Here is a 23307-nt window from a genome sequence, read left to right as displayed (position 1 = left end):
CATATAACCCCCTTTCATTGAGTTGGCGACGGACGGTGTGAGTTGAAGCTGTCGTACCTTGTGTCTGAAGGTCAGCTTGAATCTGTGTGGCAGTTGATCGAGGTGTTTTCTCCACCAATCCAAACAATCCTTCGCTGCAATATTCCATCAATGTTTCACTTGAGGCCACATCCAGTGAGGTTTGTAACAGTGGCACGGGCCTTAAACATCTTGATAACATTACGTACGGTGGAAACAGGAACATCAAGGACTCTGGAGATGGACTTGTAGCCTTGAGAATGACCATCCTTCGCTGCAATCTTCCATCACGTCCAGGGTGGTTGGCTGGTCCAGGCACAGGCCTTAAACATCTTGATAACATTACACACGGTGGAAATAGGAACATCAAGGACTCTGGAGATGGACTTGTAGCCTTGAGAATGTCCATCCTTGGCTACAATCTTGTGTCGGACCTCCTCAGATAATTCTCTGGTTTTCTTTCTTTTCTCCATGCTCAGTGCGGTACACACGGTGACACAAAACAGGAGAATTAGTCCTTTTCTCTATACAAACTGGTTGAATGAGTGATGTTTATATTGGAGGCACCTGCAACTCACCACAGGTGAGTTCAATTCCAAAGTAAAGATGAATCACTTGCTCGAAATCGAATTATTTTCTAAATACTTCTAGAAGGTGCCAATAATATTTCCCAGGGCATTTTAGGATTTCGTTGCGGAATAAGCTAACATTTAGTCAATTATTCCGATTTGTTTTGTGTTGTTCAACTGCAAACCAAATACATACAGTTGTGGATACCAAAATATGTTTGAATTCAACCGTTTTCTGGAAGAAATGGTGCATTATCAGAAAAAGGCGCACGGGTGCCAATAATTTTGCCTTCATTCACAATTACAATTGATAGCCTGATATTGTCACCCATGGGACTTGTGAATTTAATCTGATCTTTAGACTGCATCTATTGTTGTTGTTATTATTATTATTATTATTATTATTATTATTATTATTATTATTATTATTATTATTATTATTATTATATGTGTGACATTATTTTCAGGATCCTGTGTAACATATTAAAACAAAAGAGATATATTATATTTTCCCTTTTCCTTTGCTGCTATCCTTGCAGATGTGCATAGTATGCTGCGACCCTAACCAAAACAAAGTATTCTTTGCTGCTATCCTTGCAGATGTGCATAGTATGCTGCGACCCTAACCAAAAAAACTATTTGAATAGCTCCAAATAACAAAAACATAGCTAGGTTGTTGTGACATTTAAACTCAAAACATGTTTTTCATTTTTTTTTTTTTGCACTGCATGGATCACTGGTGCGATTGAATGCAGTATTGCTGTATGGCCACTCAAAATGTCTTGTGGCTGAGTAGCCAGCCGAGGCAACTGCTCAAACGTTGCTGTAATGTTGACTCCGCTCGGTAAACGGGACACACTAAAGCAGCACAACTGACCTTGAATTCACCAATGAGAGCACATCAGGCAGTAATTTCATGAAGTAGATCACTCAACTGTTGACTCGTTTATACTCGCTTGTGTATCCTATTGCCCTTTAGTAGTAATTTATACCCGCGTGTAAATCCTTTATCTTATTACGTTTTGACACGCAACATGACATTTTCTGTAGGCTACAGCAATGATCTGTCGGAACCCTGGCATGGTCATTTAGCCTACAACACCTTTAAACTTCCGGTCCGGGTCAGTGCCATTAGTGATGATAAGATACAGTGCACTGGCTGGCTTGTGTGCAGGTGTGTGTGTGTGTTTGGGAGGAGGGGTGTGTGAATGGCAATGCTATTTGGCATGCAGGAGGTTGGCAGTGGTTGCTGTGACATAGTAGTGAGGCTCGGGCTGTATGGAAGCGGACCACCCATATCATTGTGCAGGCCGGATGAGACCCGTGTCACGGGGCGGTGACACGTGGTCTAAAAGCTCATTGTTGTAAAAACACAGAGGAACAGATTGAATCTCCAGTTCCGTGTGGTTCCTCCCAGTACCTTGAGCGTCTCCATGTTATTGTGTAGTTCTCCCAGGTATTTGTTGTAGTCACCAGACAGGGTGAGCAGCTCTATGTAACGGGTCTGCAGCAAAGTAGTCTGGGAAAGAAAGCACCGTTAAATAATGGAGACACACAATGACACAAACCCCTCAGAGACAGAGACATACAGTGCCTTCGGAACGTATTCACACCCCTTGAACTTCACATGGAGACATTAAGATTTTGTGTCACTGTAATATAACAAATCTCCCCGGCGTGAAATCGTTCCCAATCGTTCTGATCGCGTTCTGATCGCGTTCTGATCGTGTTCTGATCGCGTTCTGATCGTGTTCTGATCGCGTTCTGATCGTGTTCTGATCGCGTTCTGATCGTGTTCTGATCGCGTTCTGATCGTGTTCTGATCGCGTTCTGATCGTGTTCTGATCGTGTTCTGATCGCGTTCTGATCGTGTTCTGATCGTGTTCTGATCGTGTTCTGATCGCGTTCTGATCGTGTTCTGATCGCGTTCTGATCGTGTTCTGATCGCGTTCTGATTGTGTTCTGATCGTGACGTCATGCTGAAAAATGTATGCATCAAAGTGCGGAGGGTTGATGTGAGAAGAGATTTTTTGCGGTTGCAAAGACTTGGGCGCTACTTTTTCGATTGACAGTGCATATACTGAATTTGTTAGTTAGTTAGATAGCTAAAACAAGGGCGAGGGAGGGTGTGAGAGAAACATCCGCATGAGCTCAACCATCCACATAAACAGACGCACATGCAATTATTGAACAGGGAACATGTTCACGCTGTGGAAATTTTACAACATGATGTCACTATTTCACTCTGGGAAGATTTTTACTTGACACCCGACACACAATACCCCATTCTGTCAAAGTGGAATTGTTTTTCTTTTGTTTTTCTCAAAGGGTTATGTTTAGGGCAGATCCATACCCAACACATCACCGAGTACCACTCTTCATATTTTCAAGCATGGTAGTGGCTACATCATGTCATGGATATGCTTGTCATTGGCAAGGACTAAGGATTTTTTTAGGATAAAAAATAAACTGAATAGAAAGAACTAAACACACAAAAATCAGTTCAGTCTGCTTTTTAACAGACAGAAAGACAATCCTAGAGGAAACCCTGGTTCAGTCTGCTTTCCACCAGACACTGGAAGACAAATTCCCCTGTCAGCAGGACAATTACCTAAAACACAAGGCCAAACAGACACTGGAAGACAAATTCCCCTGTCAGCAGGACAATTACCTAAAATTACCTAAAACACAAGGCCAAATATACACTGGAGTTGCTTACCAAGAAGACATTGGTTGCATCACCACCTGGTATGGCAACTACTCGGCGTCTGACCGTAAGGCGCTACAGAGGGTAGTGCGTATAGCCCAGTACATCACTGGGGCCAAGCTTCCTGCCTTACAGGACCTATATAATAGGTGGTGTCAGAGGAAAGCCCATAAAATTGTCAGAGACTCCAGTCACCCAAGTCAAAGACTGTTTTCTATGCTACCGTACGAGAGAGAATGATTATCACCACAGCAAGTAAGGTACTTGGAGTCAAACAGACAGGCCTGGATGAGATCTTTAAGGTCAGGACCCTCCGCAAGGCTCACAAAACCATTTTCGACCCAAGCCCCTGTACACGGACTGACTACTCCCCTCTGGGTATAAGGCACCCCTCAGCAGGAAAAACAGGCCACTTTGACGTTACAGAGTATTTTGTTTAGATCGTTAACAAAAAAAGGACAATTCAATCCATTTTAATCCCACCTTGTAACACAACAAAATATGTAAAAAGTCAAGGGGTGTGAATACTTTCTGAAGTCACTGTAGATACTGAGTGGGCTGTGTGTGTAACAGAGATATAAAAATAAACGTCCCTTTTTCAGGACCCTAAGATAATTCATAAAAATCCAAATAACGTCCTTCACAGATCATCATTGTAAAGGGTTTAAACACTGTTTCCCATGCTTGTTCAATGACCCATAAACAATTAATGAACATGCACCTGTGGAACGGTCGTTAAGACACTAACAGCCTACAGATGGTAGGCAATTAAGGTCACAGTTATGAAAACTTAGGACACTAAAGAGGCCTTTCTACGGACTCTGAAAAACACCAAAAGAAATATGCCCAGGGTCCCTGCTCATCTGCGTGAACGTGCCGTAGGCATGCTGCAACGAGGCATGAGAACTGCAGATGTGGCCAGGGCAATAAATTGCAATGTCCGTACTGTGAAACGCCTAAGACAGCGCTACAGGGAGACAGGATGGACAGTTGATCGTCCTCGCAGTGGCAGACCACGTGTAACAACACCTGCACAGGATTGGTACATCCGAACATCACACCTGCGGGACAGGTACAGGATAGTAACAACAACTGCCTGAGTTACACCAGGAACGCACAGTCCCTCCATCAGTGCTCTGACTGTCCTCTATAGGCTGAGAGAGGCTGGATTGAGGGCTTGTAGGCCTGTTGTAAGGCAGGTCCTCACCAGACATCACCGGCACAACGTCGCCTTTGTACACAAACCCACCGTCGCTGGACCAGACAGTAATAGCAAAAAGTGCTCCTCACTGACGAGTCACGGTTTTGTCTCACCAGGCGTGATGGTCGGATTCACGTTTATCGTCGAAGGAATGAGTGTTACACCGAGGCCTGTACTCTGGAGCCGGATCAATTTGGAGGTGGAGGGTCCGTCATGGTCTGGGGCGGTGTGTCACAGTATCATCTAACTGAGCTTGTTGTCATTGCAGGCAATCTCAAAGCTGTGTATTACAGGGAAGACATCCTCCTCCCTCATGTGGTACCCTTCCTGTAGGCTCATCCTTACATGACCCTCCAGCGTGACAATGCCACCAGCCATACTGCTCGTTCTGTGCATGATTTCCTGCAAGACAGGAATGTCAGTGTTCTGCCATGGCCAGCGAAGAGTCTGTGCCCTTTTGGATTGGAGCGTGAGGGCTAGGGCCATTCCCCCCCCAGAAATGTCCGGGAACTTGCAGATTCCTTGGTGGAAGAACGGGGTAACTCTCTAAATCTCACAGCAAGAACTGGCAAATCTGGTGCAGTCCATGAGGAGGAGATGCACTGCAGTATTTAATGCAGCTGGTGGCCACACCAGATACTGACTGTTACTTTTGATTTTGACCCCCCCCCCCCTTTGTTCAGGGACACATTATTCAATTTCTGTTAGTCACATGTCTGTGGAAATTGTTCAGTTATGTCTCAGTTGTTGAATCTTGTTGTGTAAATACAAATATTTACACATGTTAAGTTTGCTGAAAATAAACGCAGTTGACAGTGAGAGGACGTTTCTTTTTTTGCTGAGTTTAGACACACATTTTGTTGACTGGATGTTGTGATTACTGTTTACCTCCTCAGTGAGTTTCGTAGAAGGAGATTGTAGCATGGTCCTCTTCATAGGGATGTTTAGTAGTGTCTCCAGACCAGCACTGTATGAGGCCAACTCCAGCTCATAGTCCTAAAAACATAAAGTCACATTAAAACAAATGTACAATACAAACACATTTTATTACATCACAGAAATGTTAAAACAGACAGGTACTGTTAGATATAGTGTGTCAGAAAGGGTCTGTACCTTGATGGAGTTGACGCAGGCGTCAGTGTCTCCAAGAACACTCACCACACTCTCCCTCTTCCCCTCAGATCTCAGAGTTCAGCACCTAGACAGACACATACATTCAGATGTTGGGTGTTCGTCCAGGGCTGTGATGCTATCTATCTTGGTGGCCTGCAGCGCGTCATGTTTCTGACGAGTAGCACCAATCCACTCACTGAGGACTGAGCTCGTGGTTGTGTACTGCTGGAGCAGATGGAGGTACCCCTCCAGGTCCCGCAGTCTGAGAGAGAGGGGAAGCGAGATACTTTTAAATAATCTATTTACAAAAACTGTATGTCTTTTTAAGTAATCGAAATGTAAAGGAAGGGCGGATAAAATCAGGTGTATTGGTGTGGAGAACAGGAAGTCTGTAAACAAGAATCAGAGGGACGACACACAACAAAACAGATCAAGCTACGGAGTGAGATATACACTATATTTACAAAAGTATGCGGACACCCCTTCAAATTAGTGGATTTGGCTATTTCAGCCACACCCGTTGCTGACAGGTGTATAAAATCTAGCACACACAGCCATGCAATCTCCATAGACAAACATTAGCAGTAGAAATGCCTTACTAAGGAGCTGAGTGACTTTTAACATGGCACCGTCATAGGATGGCACCTTTCCAACAAGTCAGTTCGTAACATTTCTGCCCTGCTAGAGCTGCCCCGGTCAAGTGCTGTTTTTGTGAAGTGGAAACGTCTTGGAGCAACAACGGCTCAGCCGCAAAGTGGTAGGCCACACAAAATCACAGAACGGGACCTTCAAGTGCTGAAGTGTGTAAAAATCGCTTGTCCTCGGTTGCAGCACTCACTACCGAGTTCCAAACTGCCTCTGGAAGCAACGTTAGCACAAAAAACTCATCAAGAGCTTCATGAAATGGGTGTCCATGGCCGAGCAGCCGCACACAATCCTAATGTCACAATGCGCAATGCTAAGTGTTGGCTGGAGGTGTGTAAAGCTCGCCACCATTGGACTCTGGAGCAGTGGAAACGTGGTCTCTGGAGTGATGTATCACGCTTCACCATCTGGCAGTACAACGGACGAATCTGGGTTTGGCGGATGCCGGGAGAACGCTACCTGCCCCAATGCAAAGTGGCAACTGTAAAGTACGGTGGAGGAGGAATAATGGTCTGGGGCTGTTTTTCATGGTTCGGGATGTCTATTGTAGTGAGAATGAGAAAAGGAACCGATAAGGTAAAGACAGGTCCATACCTAGAGTCTAGCTGGCTCTGGATGCGTCTCCAACGGTCAGACAGCTGGTTGACCTGTTCGCTGTATATGGACAGGTCCACGTCGCACCTGTGGAAGGCTCCGCCCACCTGGCCATTCCAGTGGACCGCCTTCCCCAGCTCCGTCTCCATGGAGACCAGGACGGCCCTCTTCCCCTCCAGCTCCGCCCTCATACTCTACATACACACACACGCACACACACAACAGAACAACCTAGATTTTAATCAGAAAGTTAACGGTCCCTTTTAGAGTACATACCGAGAACCCAAATAACCACAAAACTCACAGACTTCAAAACATTTACTAGGGCCCTATAAAATCTATTTTATTTTTTCCCAAATTCCGTTTTCTCAGTTTTGTTTTTCCAAGTTTCAGATTTGTCCCCTTTTCAGGTTTTCACTCTCAAAATGGACACTTACCCTCCTCCATCCCCAATGGACATGTATCATTGCTACAGTTGTAAATGGACCCTTACCCTCCTCCATCCCCAATGGACATGTATCATTGCTACAGTTGTAAATGGACCCTTACCCTCCTCCATCCCCAAGGGACATGTATCATTGCTACAGTTGTAAATGGACCCTTACCCTCCTCCATCCCCAATGGACATTTATCATTGCTACAGTTGTAAATGGACCCTTACCCTCCTCCATCCCCAAGGGACATGTAATCATTGCTACAGTTGTAAATGGACCCTTACCCTCCTCCATCCCCAATAGACATGTATCATTGCTACAGTTGTAAATGGACCCTTACCCTCCTCCATCCCCAATGGACATTTATCATTGCTACAGTTGTAAATGGACCCTTACCCTCCTCCATCCCCAATAGACATGTATCATTGCTACAGTTGTAAATGGACCCTTACCCTCCCCATCCCCAATGGACATTTATCATTGCTACAGTTGTAAATGGACCCTTACCCTCCTCCATCCCCAATGGACATGTATCATTGCTACAGTTGTAAATGGACCCTTACCCTCCCCCATCCCCAATAGACATGTATCATTGCTACAGTTGTAAATGGACCCTTACCCTCCTCCATCCCCAATGGACATTTATCATTGCTACAGTTGTAAATGGACCCTTACCCTCCCCCATCCCCAATAGACATGTATCATTGCTACAGTTGTAAATGGACCCTTACCCTCCCCCATCCCCAATAGACATGTATCATTGCTACAGTTGTAAATGGACCCTTACCCTCCCCCATCCCCAATAGACATGTATCATTGCTACAGTTGTAAATGGACCCTTACCCTCCTCCATCCCCAATGGACATTTATCATTGCTACAGTTGTAAATGGACCCTTACCCTCCCCCATCCCCAATAGACATGTATCATTGCTACAGTTGTAAATGGACCCTTACCCTCCTCCATCCCCAATAGACATGTATCATTGCTACAGTTGTAAATGGACCCTTACCCTCCTCCATCCCCAATAGACATGTATCATTGCTACAGTTGTAAATGGACCCTTACCCTCCTCCATCCCCAATAGACATGTATCATTGCTACAGTTGTAAATGGACCCTTACCCTCCTCCATCCCCAATGGACATTTATCATTACTACAGTTGTAAATGGACCCTTACCCTCCTCCATCCCCAATAGACATGTATCATTGCTACAGTTGTAAATGGACCCTTACCCTCCCCCATCCCCAATGGACATTTATCATTACTACAGTTGTAAATGGACCCTTACCCTCCTCCATCCCCAATAGACATGTATCATTGCTACAGTTGTAAATGGACCCTTACCCTCCTCCATCCCCAATGGACATTTATCATTGCTACAGTTGTAAATGGACCCTTACCCTCCTCCATCCCCAATAGACATGTATCATTGCTACAGTTGTAAATGGACCCTTACCCTCCCCATCCCCAATAGACATGTATCATTGCTACAGTTGTAAATGGACCCTTACCCTCCTCCATCCCCAATAGACATGGTATCATTGCTACAGTTGTAAATGGACCCTTACCCTCCTCCATCCCCAATAGACATGTATCATTGCTACAGTTGTAAATGGACCCTTACCCTCCTCCATCCCCAATAGACATGTATCATTGCTACAGTTGTAAATGGACCCTTACCCTCCTCCATCCCCAATAGACATGTATCATTGCTACAGTTGTAAATGGACCCTTACCCTCCTCCATCCCCAATAGACATGTATCATTGCTACAGTTGTAAATGGACCCTTACCCTCCTCCATCCCCAATAGACATGTATCATTGCTACAGTTGTAAATGGACCCTTACCCTCCTCCATCCCCAAGGGACATGTATCATTGCTACAGTTGTAAATGGACCCTTACCCTCCTCCATCCCCAATGGACATTTATCATTGCTACAGTTGTAAATGGACCCTTACCCTCCTCCATCCCCAATAGACATGTATCATTGCTACAGTTGTAAATGGACCCTTACCCTCCTCCATCCCCAAGGGACATGTATCATTGCTACAGTTGTAAATGGACCCTTACCCTCCTCCATCCCCAAGGGACATGTATCATTGCTACAGTTGTAAATGGACCCTTACCCTCCTCCATCCCCAAGGGACATGTATCATTGCTACAGTTGTAAATGGACCCTTACCCTCCTCCATCCCCAAGGGACATGTATCATTGCTACAGTTGTAAATGGACCCTTACCCTCCTCCATCCCCAATAGACATGTATCATTGCTACAGTTGTAAATGGACCCTTACCCTCCTCCATCCCCAATAGACATGTATCATTGCTACAGTTGTAAATGGACCCTTACCCTCCTCCATCCCCAAGGGACATGTATCATTGCTACAGTTGTAAATGGACCCTTACCCTCCTCCATCCCCAATGGACATGTATCATTGCTACAGTTGTAAATGGACCCTTACCCTCCTCCATCCCCAATAGACATGTATCATTGCTACAGTTGTAAATGGACCCTTACCCTCCTCCATCCCCAAGGGACATGTATCATTGCTACAGTTGTAAATGGACCCTTACCCTCCTCCATCCCCAATAGACATGTATCATTGCTACAGTTGTAAATGGACACTTACCCTCCTCCATCCCCAATAGACATGTATCATTGCTACAGTTGTAAATGGACCCTTACCCTCCTCCATCCCCAAGGGACATGTATCATTGCTACAGTTGTAAATGGACCCTTACCCTCCTCCATCCCCAATAGACATGTATCATTGCTACAGTTGTAAATGGACCCTTACCCTCCTCCATCCCCAAGGGACATGTATCATTGCTACAGTTGTAAATGGACCCTTACCCTCCTCCATCCCCAATAGACATGTATCATTGCTACAGTTGTAAATGGACCCTTACCCTCCTCCATCCCCAATAGACATGTATCATTGCTACAGTTGTAAATGGACCCTTACCCTCCTCCATCCCCAAGGGACATGTATCATTGCTACAGTTGTAAATGGACCCTTACCCTCCCCCATCCCCAATGGACATGTATCATTGCTACAGTTGTAAATGGACCCTTACCCTCCTCCATCCCCAATAGACATGTATCATTGCTACAGTTGTAAATGGACCCTTACCCTCCTCCATCCCCAATAGACATTTATCATTGCTACAGTTGTAAATGGATCCTACAGTTGTAAATACCCTCCTCCATCCCCAATGGACATGTATCATTGCTACAGTTGTAAATGGACCCTTACCCTCCCCCATCCCCAATGGACATGTATCATTGCTACAGTTGTAAATGGACCCTTACCCTCCCCATCCCCAATGGACATGTATCATTGCTACAGTTGTAAATGGACCCTTACCCTCCTCCATCCCCAATAGACATGTATCATTGCTACAGTTGTAAATGGACACTTACCCTCCTCCATCCCCAATAGACATGTATCATTGCTACAGTTGTAAATGGACCCTTACCCTCCTCCATCCCCAATGGACATGTATCATTGCTACAGTTGTAAATGGACCCTTACCCTCCTCCATCCCCAATGGACATGTATCATTGCTACAGTTGTAAATGGACCCTTACCCTCCTCCATCCCCAATGGACATGTATCATTGCTACAGTTGTAAATGGACCCTTACCCTCCCCCATCCCCAATGGACATGTATCATTGCTACAGTTGTAAATGGACCCTTACCCTCCTCCATCCCCAAGGGACATTTATCATTGCTACAGTTGTAAACAGTATACTATTATTATTTTTGACTCATCTTTGTTTTTGTCCTGCACTGTAGGAGCTCAGAGCATAAACATTTCACTTAAGCCGGAGATGACATCAGTGACCCTGTCTGTACATGTGACTAATAAACTCGTCTAATTTAAAAAAATACAACAAATAATCACGTCTTTTCTTTTTTTTTGTTACGGAAAACAATCAAATTGGATGTTCTAAGTTCACAACTTAAAGCTTAAACCACATCAGGAGAGCACGTTTGAGGTGTGGGAAGGATCTAAGAAATTATACCCTTTAATTCAAGTGCACATCAGCAAGAGACTTGCTTGGTTAGCAGTGTTTCTGTAGCACACATGCGAGTGCAGAGTTTGCTAAACAAATCACCACTGGGTCGATGCAAATAATCATGATATCATTCTGCCAGATAGGCATAGACTACTTTGTAATTTACATTTCTTTGAGATCATTTTTTGGAAAGCCTTTCCATCTACCAGAAGACGGTTGTCATTAGCTTCATCGCTTAGGGGCTACATCAATAAAATAAAAAATAAATTGTTCAATTCCGTTTTAATGTCTGGATTCCGTACTCGTTTTCCACATCACGGATTTCATTGGGCCCTAATTTACAAACGGACCGTTTTATCATGGAAGTACCACATACAGCTAACTGACAGGCTGAATAATTGATGTGACAGACACCGAAATCCCCACATTCTTTGGGCTTGTGTGTCATACAGTAACTGTTACCTTCAGAGTGGACCTGTAGTCCCCCACCTCTGCAGGATTCAAGGATGTGGTCTCCTTCTCTGTCAGTCTGGCCTCATGGACCTTAATGATGTCCTCAGCCCTGGACACACTTTGCAGGAGGACCCTTAGAGCCCGTAGCCTGGGAGGGAGAGAGGGGCGGAGGACAGAGGAGAGAGAGAGAAGAAGGGGGAGAGATGCAAAGAATGAGAGAGAGATGGAGAGAGAGAATTTGTCAAAACAAATGAGTTACACTTGAGCAATGAGTGGTGAGTGTGTATGGATGAGTTTGCCTGTTATTAGAGCACCACTATGGGTATACTGGCAAGGTAACTTTTTCAGGCTGTGGGTGTATGCTCATACACTACAGTATAATGTTTACCTCTGTAGGTATGCTGCGAAGCACTCGTCCAGACTGCCCAGTCTCTCGTTGATGAGGCCGAGTTGGCTCTGTAGGAACGTGGCTTTGTCAGAGTCAGTCATGTTCTCCAGTTCCTTCAGAACACGCTCATTTAGACGCAGGTACTCCTCACGAATACAGTCCACGTCCCACTGTACAGACTGGGGAAAACACACACACTCAGTCACATGCACAAACCCAAACCTACATACGCAGTAGTAGTCCTAGTAAAGTACACTCCTAGGTATATTCCATCTATCTGTGTGTGTGTGTGTGTGTGTGTGTGTGTGTGTGTGTGTGTGTGTGTGTGTGTGTGTGTGTGTGTGTGTGTGTGTACCTCTAGCTGTGTGATCCTCAGGCCACAGTCGTGTGCTCCATCCTCTGCCAGACAGATGTGGATGTGCTGAGTAAGCCCCGCCTCTGCCCCCTCCAGTCTCAGTCTGAGCTCGTGCAGCTCCGTCAGGCTCTGTGATGTCACCGACGCCACCTTCTTCTTCACCACTACCTTCTTCACATGATCTTGCTTAGTCCCCACTACCTTGTCTTCCTCTTTCTCGGCCGCCAGTATCCTGGCTTCCTCCTCTGCTTTGATCTTCTCCTCGTTGCCGGTCTGTTGTGCAGCTAGGGACAGAGAGATGAAATGCTGGTGTCATTTACTGTGTGGTACAGATCAAATTTAGGTTATTGACATGCACTCAGAGTAGTCAGGTGTATATCTTCTCACTGTAAACAGGTAGCTGGACCAGCAGGCGGTCGTAGTGAACATGGGCTCCAGTGTACTGGCTCTCGATGCTCCGCTTGTCCTCGTCCTCGAACATCTCGGAGCCATGGCAACAGTGGGTGAACTCTGAGTAGTGTGCCTCCAGACTCTTCAGGATGCTGCGGTACTCCTCGGGACGCATACGGGACAGCTGAAAGGACACAATAATGCAGTTATCGTTCAATTTTTTTTCAAAGGGCATACTTATTTAGGTTATATATTGTTATTACCATTTTTAGGTATTTGTTTTTGTAATCTTAGTATATAGTATAAGTAAACAGTGGGCTGTAAAGCAAAGCGCAACCCTGACACTTGAGCTAAGGAGATGATGGTGGTGACAATGATAGTGGTTACCGCGGTGACTTATAGACTTACCATGGTGACGGTGAGTGAGTTGATACGTGTGAGGTCCTGGACATAGTACTGCCAGGAGATGAGACTCTTGATGTTGATGTAGAGCTGATTCCACACAGACAGGATGGCCTCATAGTACTGCTCATTCCTGATGGACCACACAACACAGATGGTGATTTAAGTCTCACATTGTGTGTGTGTGTGTGTGTGTGTGTGTGTGCGTGTGTGCGTGCGTGCGTGCGTGCATGTGCATGTGTGCGTGCGTGCGTGCGTGCGTACTGCGTGTCTGCATGTGTGTGTTCTTACTTGTTGGCCAGGTTGATGCCAAGGGAGTTGGGTGGTGGCACCAGCAGACAGACAGAGGGCACCAGCATGTCCAGTCCTCCTGGTCCTGTTACCTGCCACTTACTGCGCTGGGAGTTGTCTTTCAGTATGCCCTCGTTGCCCTTCAGAATCACCTTCTATAGAGGGACATGCACAATGTTAGACAGGAGTGTGTGTGTGTGCATTCATGTAAGAGAGAGAGCTTGTGTGTGTGTGTATGTTCATGTCTCGGACCTGGTCTTGTTTGAAGTCACACAGGGCCTGTACCATAACAGGACTACAGCTCTTCTCCTCTTCAGGGTTACGTGGTTTGAGCCTCACGATGCTCTTGGACTTGTTGACCAGGTGCTGCACCTGCCTCTTATTCTCCATGATTCGCTCCTTCTCTTTCTGTTGGAGGTTAAGGGTCAGAGGTCAACATCCCTACCAGAGGAAAGGGGGAGCAATTCTATTCTATCTTCACAAATTACTTCCTATTCCAGACGTAGTGAACTTGTTCTTCACCAGAGTGACTACTATAAACATGTGATATATAGAACCCTAAAGGGTTCTTTAGCTGTCCCCATTGGAGAACTCTTTGAAGAACCCTTTTTGGTTGCAGGTAGAACCTTTTGTTCCAGGAAGAACCCCTTTGGGTTCCATGTAAGAACCCTTTCTACAGAGGGAACCCAAAAATGGTTCTACCTGGAACCAAACATGGTTCTACCTGGAACCAAACATGGTTCTACCTGGAACCAAACATGGTTCTACCTGGAACCAAACATGGTTCTACCTGGAACCAAACATGGTTATCTTATGGGGACAGCCAAAGAACCCTTTTGGAACCCTTTTTTCCAGGAGTGTACAGTGCAGTCTGTAAGTAGTGCTCTATATGCAGAATTGGGTGTTTGAGATATAACATCTTACCTCCAGGCCTTTGAGTAGTTCCAGCAAGTTTTCAAGAGGCGTGTTTCTGCCGCTGGTGAACTTCTTACGGATGTTCTCATGCGCCTTCTGCAGCTTATTGTACATCTCATTGGCCTCCTTGAAGAACTGGCTGTAGTCAGCGTTCTCCTTCAGGTGGACATGGATACACTTGGTGATCTGGAGGAGCCAGCTCCACTGGGTCTGCAGAGTGTCCATGTAGGCCTGGAAGAAATTTTAAAAAAGAAGGATAGAGGGATTAAAGAACGAATAAAAGGGGGATTGAAAGGAAGATGAGAACTCATATCAAATCCCTGCGAATTAGATAGCTAGACATTGCTGGATATCATGGGCCCCAGGAAGAGTGGCTATTGCGACTGTAACAGCTAATGGCGATCCAAATAATCAAGTAGATATTCTTCTAGACAGACATCTCCTAACCTCGATCTTGTCAGAGGCAGGGTGGGGGTTCTTCAGAAGGCTGTCCACTTTCAGCTTCAGTTTATTCAGGTCCTTATCCTTCTCCTCCAGGGCACTCGTCAGTTTCTGACAGAGAAAAACAACACAGTTAGGGGAAAACTGGAGAGATAGAATGACTGTTTGGCCCTGGGGACCCATTGGGACTGAAAAATGATATGTGGTTTCATTGCACAAGTCTCAGAGGTTTGGCAATTGGCATTATACTTCCCCAGGGTACATAATGCAAAACAGATGAACAGCACATAATGATATACAGACACACAATACACGAGACGTCACGGGCCAAACATCACCAATGAACAGGAACAATTACAGCTGGCCTGCGTCCCAAATGGCACCCTATTCCCTACATTAGTGCAGAGCCCTGGTTAAAAGTAGTGCACTAAATATGTCAAATGGCACCCTATTCCCTACATTAGTGCAGAGCCCTGGTTAAAAGTAGTGCACTAAATATGTCAAATGGCACCCTATTCCCTACATTAGTGCAGAGCCCTGGTTAAAAGTAGTGCACTAAATATGTCAAATGGCACCCTATTCCCTACATTAGTGCAGAGCCCTGGTTAAAAGTAGTGCACTAAATATGTCAAATGGCACCCTATTCCCTACATTAGTGCAGAGCCCTGGTTAAAAGTAGTGCACTACATATGTCAAATGGCACCCTATTCCCTACATTAGTGCAGAGCCCTGGTTAAAAGTAGTGCACTAAATATGTCAAATGTCACCCTATTCCCTACATTAGTGCAGAGCCCTGGTTAAAAGTAGTGCACTAAATATGTCAAATGGCACCCTATTCCCTACATTAGTGCAGAGCCCTGGTTAAAAGTAGTGCACTAAATATGTCAAATGGCACCCTATTCCCTACATTAGTGCAGAGCACTGGTTAAAAGTAGTGCACTACATATGTCAAATGTCACCCTATTCCCTACATTAGTGCAGAGCCCTGGTTAAAAAGTAGTGCACTAAATATGTCAAATGGCACCCTATTCCCTACATTAGTGCAGAGCCCTGGTTAAAAGTAGTGCACTACATATGTCAAATGGCACCCTATTCCCTACATTAGTGCAGAGCCCTGGTTAAAAGTAGTGCACTAAATATGTCAAATGGCACCCTATTCCCTACATTAGTGCAGAGCCCTGGTTAAAAGTAGTGCACTAAATATGTCAAATGGCACCCTATTCCCTACATTAGTGCAGAGCCCTGGTTAAAAGTAGTGCACTAAATATGTCAAATGGCACCCTATTCCCTACATTAGTGCAGAGCCCTGGTTAAAAGTAGTGCACTAAATATGTCAAATGTCACCCTATTCCCTACATTAGTGCAGAGCCCTGGTTAAAAGTAGTGCACTAAATATAGGGAATAGGGTTCCATGTGGGATGCCTGTATGTATGTATACAGGCAGCCTGTATTGCCACTATGGGAATCATCAATTAGCCTCTCCACCCTCCCACTGTGACACTTCCCCCTCTGACGCTTGATCTTTAACCCTTGACCCAGTCCTTACCGAGTAGCTCTCCTGCTTCTCGGGGATGTAGAGGTCGATGTTCTTGTCCCCCCCAGTCGAAACACCAGCTCCGCCTCCTCTCTCACGTTCACCCACATGATCTGTCTACTGATCGCCTCAATGATCTGCTGCATCTCCCTCAGCTGGTTGCTACGACCACGAGACATTTTCTGACAGAGCGATAAACATGGTGAGATTCATCAGTAGTTACGTAGGTACAATCAATAAAGTCACAAATCCATTGTGGCAGGACTAACATAGACAGACGAATGAAAACAAAGATGTTCAGTACAACACAAACCTAAAGAAAGATGATATAATGGAACAACAACTGTATTATACAGTAATGCAGGGGTGTGTTTGTGTGTTTTCCCCAGAGCCTCTGTCACCTGCAGCGTGTCCCATTCCTGATCCAGAGCATACTGGTTGGCCTTGTCTCCTTTCTTAATCTGTAGGGAGGAACACACAAAGACTGAGAGAGAATCACACACACACTTAGTCAGAATCACACACAAACACACTCCCAGAAATAGAATGTATGTGAGAGACAGTGTGAAAGTAACTGTGTCTGTGTTTGTGACAGGTGTATGTGTGTGTGTGAGTGTGACAGGTGTATGTGTGTGAGTGTGACAGGTGTATGTGTGTGAGTGTGACAGGTGTATGTGTGTGTGTGTGACAGGTGTATGTGTGTGTGTGTGTGTGACAGGTGTATGTGTGTGTGTGTGTGTGACAGGTGTATGTGTGTGTGTGTGTGTGACAGGTGTATGTGTGTGTGTGTGTGTGACAGGTGTATGTGTGTGTGTGTGTGTGTGTGTGTGTGTGTGTGTGTGTGTGTGTGTGTGTGTGTGTGTGTGTGTGTGTGTGTGTGTGTGTGTGTGTGTGTGTGTGTGTGTGTGTGTGTGTGTGTGTGTGTGACAGGTGTATGTGTGTGTTTGTGTGACAGGTGTATGTGTGTGTGTGTGTGACAGGTGTATGTGTGTGAGTGTGACAGGTGTATGTGTGTGAGTGTGACAGGTGTGTGTGTGTGTGTGCGACAGGTGTATGTGTGTGAGTGTGACAGGTGTATGTGTGTGAGTGTGACAGGTGTGTGTGTGTGTGCGTGCGTGCGTGCGTGTGTGTGTGCGTACCCACCAGTTCAACCTTGGCCTTGTCCACCTCGGGGCTTGTCTGTATCGAGCTGTGGAATACTTGCTGTGGTTAATCAGCTGCTGCTCAGTGTCTGCAGAGTTATCTCCCCACTGAGCGGTCTCTATCAGATTACGATCACATTATAACTGCATCTCAAATACATTATAACAGCATCTCAAATACATTATAACTGCATCTCAAATACATTATAACAGCATCTCAAATACATTATAACTACATCTCAAATACATTATAACAGCATCTCAAATACATTATAACTGCATCTCAAATACATTATAACAGCATCTCAAATACATTATAACTGCATCTCAAATACATTATAACTGCATCTCAAATACATTATAACTGCATCTCAAATACATTATAACAGCATCTCAAATACATTATAACAGCATCTCAAATACATTATAACAGCATCTCAAATACATTATAACAGCATCTCAAATACATTATAACAGCATCTCAAATACATTATAACAGCATCTCAAATACATTATAACAGCATCTCAAATACATTATAACAGCATCTCAAATACATTATAACTGCATCTCAAATACATTATAACTGCATCTCAAATACATTATAACAGCATCTCAAATACATTATAACAGCATCTCAAATACATTATAACTACATCTCAAATACATTATAACAGCATCTCAAATACATTATAACTACATCTCAAATACATTATAACAGCATCTCAAATACATTATAACTACATCTCAAATACATTATAACTGCATCTCAAATACATTATAACTGCATCTCAAATACATTATAACAGCATCTCAAATACATTATAACAGCATCTCAAATACATTATAACTGCATCTCAAATACATTATAACAGCATCTCAAATACATTATAACTGCATCTCAAATACATTATAACAGCATCTCAAATTCATTATAACTGCATCTCAAATACATTATAACAGCATCTCAAATACATTATAACAGCATCTCAAATACATTATAACTGCATCTCAAATACATTATAACAGCATCTCAAATACATTATAACTGCATCTCAAATACATTATAACTGCATCTCAAATACATTATAACTGCATCTCAAATACATTATAACTGCATCTCAAATACATTATAACTGCATCTCAAATACATTATAACAGCATCTCAAATACATTATAACTACATCTCAAATACATTATAACAGCATCTCAAATACATTATAACAGCATCTCAAATACATTATAACAGCATCTCAAATACATTATAACCTCACAACCACAACACACACCTTAACCTTAACACAAATACACATCTTAACCACACACACACACACACACACACACACACACACACACACACACACACACACACACACACACACACACACACACACACACACACACACCTTAATCATAACACAAATACACCCTCGAACACAACACACACTCACACACAGCTCAACCATAGGGAGTAGGCTCCCATGCTAGAACACTAGGTGGTGATAGAGTAGTGTGAAGTACGGTAAACGCTTACCCTCTAAGCCTAACACTAAAACCCAACCAAGAAGAAAATGTGGTGTGTCAGGAATTCACCGATAGACAGGGAGTCTGGGCCACTAACACCAGAACATAGCCTAGCTTTCACCTAGGTTTGTGCAAAGGGGGGTGCATAGCATGAGTGTGTGTGTGTGTGTGTGTGTACAAAGTATTCTACTTGGTACAATGCTTAACATACACTACGTCTAGCCTCTAGCGTGACTTCTGCATGTGAGAACTGTACATTGCAGTGGGAGGGTTAAGGTTACTTTAAGACAATTACAATACTGCGTGTGATTGTGTGTGTGTGTGTGTGTGTGTACCATTTAAGGTGAATTCAGATCTAAATGAAGTTTGAGTGTCAGAGTGTTATCTGCACTGACTTCTCAGACACACACCTGCCCTCCAGGACCAGTTCATGTACAGTGGCAAGAACAAGTACATTTAAGTCACTTCATTTAAGTCACAACAATAGACAAACAGTCTGCTTAAACTAATAACACACAAATGATCAATGGAAAAATGAATTTCCAAGTTTATCAAGACATTTTGCATAATAATGTTATCTGTCTGCCAATTGAAGCTCAACAGAAGTTGGGTGATGCAACAGGACAACGACCCAAAACAAAGAAGTAAATCAACAACAGAATGGCTTCAACAGAAGAAAATACTCCTTCTGGAGTGGCCCAGTCAGTCCTGACCTTCTGGAGTGGCCCAGTCAGAGTCCTGACCTTCTGGAGTGGCCCAGTCAGAGTCCTGACCTTCTGGAGTGGCCCAGTCAGAGTCCTGACCTTCTGGAGTGGCCCAGTCAGAGTCCTGACCTTCTGGAGTGGCCCAGTCAGAGTCCTGACCTTCTGGAGTGGCCCAGTCAGAGTCCTGACCTTCTGGAGTGGCCCAGTCAGAGTCCTGACCTTCTGGAGTGGCCCAGTCAGAGTCCTGACCTTCTGGAGTGGCCCAGTCAGAGTCCTGACCTTCTGGAGTGGCCCAGTCAGAGTCCTGACCTTCTGGAGTGGCCCAGTCAGAGTCCTGACCTTCTGGAGTGGCCCAGTCAGAGCCCTGACCTTCTGGAGTGGCTCAGTCAGAGCCCTGACCTTCTGGAGTGGCTCAGTCAGAGCCCTGACCTTCTGGAGTGGCCCAGTCAGAGTCCTGACCTTCTGGAGTGGCCCAGTCAGAGTCCTGACCTTCTGGAGTGGCCCAGTCAGAGTCCTGACCTTCTGGAGTGGCCCAGTCAGAGTCCTGACCTTCTGGAGTGGCCCAGTCAGAGTCCTGACCTTCTGGAGTGGCCCAGTCAGAGCCCTGACCTTCTGGAGTGGCCCAGTCAGAGCCCTGACCTTCTGGAGTGGTCCAGTCAGAGCCCTGACCTTCTGGAGTGGTCCAGTCAGAGCCCTGACCTTCTGGAGTGGCCCAGTCAGAGCCCTGACCTTCTGGAGTGGCCCAGTCAGAGCCCTGACCTTCTGGAGTGGCCCAGTCAGAGTCCTGACCTTCTGGAGTGGCCCAGTCAGAGTCCTGACCTTCTGGAGTGGCTCAGTCAGAGTCCTGACCTTCTGGAGTGGCCCAGTCAGAGTCCTGACCTTCTGGAGTGGCCCAGTCAGAGTCCTGACCTTCTGGAGTGGCCCAGTCAGAGTCCTGACCTTCTGGAGTGGCCCAGTCAGAGTCCTGACCTTCTGGAGTGGCCCAGTCAGAGTCCTGACCTTCTGGAGTGGCCCAGTCAGAGTCCTGACCTTCTGGAGTGGCCCAGTCAGAGTCCCGACCTTCTGGAGTGGTCCAGTCAGAGTCCCGACCTTCTGGAGTGGCCCAGTCAGAGTCCCGACCTTCTGGAGTGGCCCAGTCAGAGTCCTGACCTTCTGGAGTGGTCCAGTCAGAGTCCTGACCTTCTGGAGTGGCCCAGTCAGAGTCCTGACCTTCCGGAGTGGCCCAGTCAGAGTCCTGACCTTCCGGAGTGGCCCAGTCAGAGTCCTGACCTTCTGGAGTGGCCCAGTCAGAGTCCTGACCTTCTGGAGTGGCCCAGTCAGAGTCCTGACCTTCTGGAGTGGTCCAGTCAGAGTCCTGACCTTCTGGAGTGGCCCAGTCAGAGTCCTGACCTTCTGGAGTGGCCCAGTCAGAGTCCTGACCTCAATCTGGAGTGGCCCAGTCAGAGCCCTGACCTTCTGGAGTGGCCCAGTCAGAGTCCTGACCTCAACCTAATTGAGATGCTGTGACCTCAAGAGAGCAGTTCACACCAGACATCCCAAGAATATTGCTGAACTGAAACAGTTTTGTAAAGAGGAATGGTCCAAGATTCCCCCTGACCATTGGGCAGGTCTTATCCGCAACTACAGAAAACATTTGGTTGAGGCTATTGCTGCCAAAGGAAGGTCAACCAGTTATTAAATCCAAGGGTTCACATACTTTTCCCACCCTGCACTGTGAATGTTTACACTGTGTGTTCAATAAAGACACGAAAACGTATAATTGTTTGTGTTATTAGTTTAAGCAGACTGTGTTTGTCTATTGTTGTGACTTAAATGACGATCAGAACAAAATTTTATGACCAATTTATGCAGAAGTCCCGGTAATTCCAAAGGGTTCACATACTTTTTCTTGCCACTGTAAGTGTGGGGGAATGGAGAAGATTCCCAAAAGTGTCAAAGGTTCAAGTGTTTCCAAAATGATGACTTTAATACTATATGAACTGGGGGTGTTTTGCAACACATTGTCAGAACCAATTTTGTCTCACACTAAAAAAATATAAATATATAATATATATATCTACCAGTAAATACAACATGTAATATGTTAATGTCCATATAGAGTATTGAAAAATACTAAAAACAAATATATGACATCTTTCTGGCAGGTTGCTGGTACACAACATTGACGTTGTGCAAATCATATGTAACTCATATGGATCATACGCTTTCCTGCACTGGCATTACACAGATGACTGCAGGCAGTTCATCTGAAGGGGAACAGGTGGTAGCAATAATATTATGCAATCCTGTAGCATATGCCTTCCTACACATCTGTCCTGTGGTGGGTGGTTCTCCTTACCTTCTGGTGTCCAATCCAGACTATGGCCTCATTGAAGCGCCACCCAGCTTCCTCCCAAGCGCCACTCCCTCTGCTCCCCCGGCTCCGCCTCTGCATGGTTCCGTTTATGGCCATGTGGACTCCCGTCAACTGGTCCCTACACATCTCCACACTATGGAGGGGGTAGGGGGAGCGGGGGGAGAAGGGGGAATGGGAGGAGAAGGGGGAGTGGGAGGAGAAGGGGGAGTGGGTGGAGAAGGGGGAGAAGGAGGAGAAGGGGGAGTGGGGGAGAAGGGGGAGTGGGAGGAGAAGGGGGAGTGGGAGGAGAAGGGGGAGTGGGAGGAGAAGGGGGAGCGGGTGGAGAAGGGGGAGAGGGAGGAGAAGGGGGAGAAGGGGGAGAAGGGGGAGCTGGTGGAGAAGGGGAGCGGGTGGAGAATGGGGAACGGGGGAGAAGGGGAGTGGGTGGAGAAGGGGAGCGGGTGGAGAAGGGGAGCGGGTGGAGAAGAACGGGGGGGAGGGGAGCGGGTGGAGAAGGGGAGCGGAGGGGAGAAGCGGGAACAGGGGGGGAGAAGGGGGAGCAGGAGGAGAAGGGGAGCGGGAGGAGAAGGGGAGCAGGAGGAGAAGGGGGAGAAGGGGGAGCGGGTGGAGAAGGGGGAGCGGGTGGAGAAGGGGGAACGGGGGAGAAGGGGGATTAGGAGGAGAAGGGGGAGCGGGAGGAGAAGGGGGAGCAGGAGGAGAAGGGGAGCGGGGGAGAAGGGGAGCGGGAGAAGAAGGGGGAACAGGGGAGAAAATGGCTGCCTAAATATGGTTCCCAATCAGAGACAACGATAATCACCTGACTCTGATTGAGAACCGCCTCAGGCAGCCATAGACTATGCTAGACACCCTGCAAAATCCCAAGACAAAACGCACCACAAAAACCCATGTCACACCCTGGCCTGACCAAATAAATGACGACAAACGTACTATACTTCGACCAGGGCGTGACAACTCTTCCCGAAACTCTTCCCCAGGTCGTTGCTGTAAAATATAATTTGTCCTCAACTTACCTGGTAAAATAAGATGACATAAATAATAAACGAACACCTGACAGTGTAGAGGAATAATAAACGAACACCAGACAGTGTAGAGGAATAATAAAC

General features: G+C 45.7%; 1 pseudogene; it reads right to left on the bottom strand.

Annotated features, from left to right (window-relative positions):
• Nucleotides 1-22427, bottom strand: part of LOC118382413 (desmoplakin-like) — a 35083-nt pseudogene extending 12656 nt beyond the window's left edge.
• Nucleotides 22428-23307: the final 880 nt, after the last annotated feature.

Source organism: Oncorhynchus keta, chromosome 26 (assembly GCF_023373465.1).
Source record: "Oncorhynchus keta strain PuntledgeMale-10-30-2019 chromosome 26, Oket_V2, whole genome shotgun sequence".
Lineage (NCBI taxonomy): Eukaryota > Metazoa > Chordata > Actinopteri > Salmoniformes > Salmonidae > Oncorhynchus > Oncorhynchus keta.
This window is presented reverse-complemented; position numbering and strand designations above follow the sequence as displayed.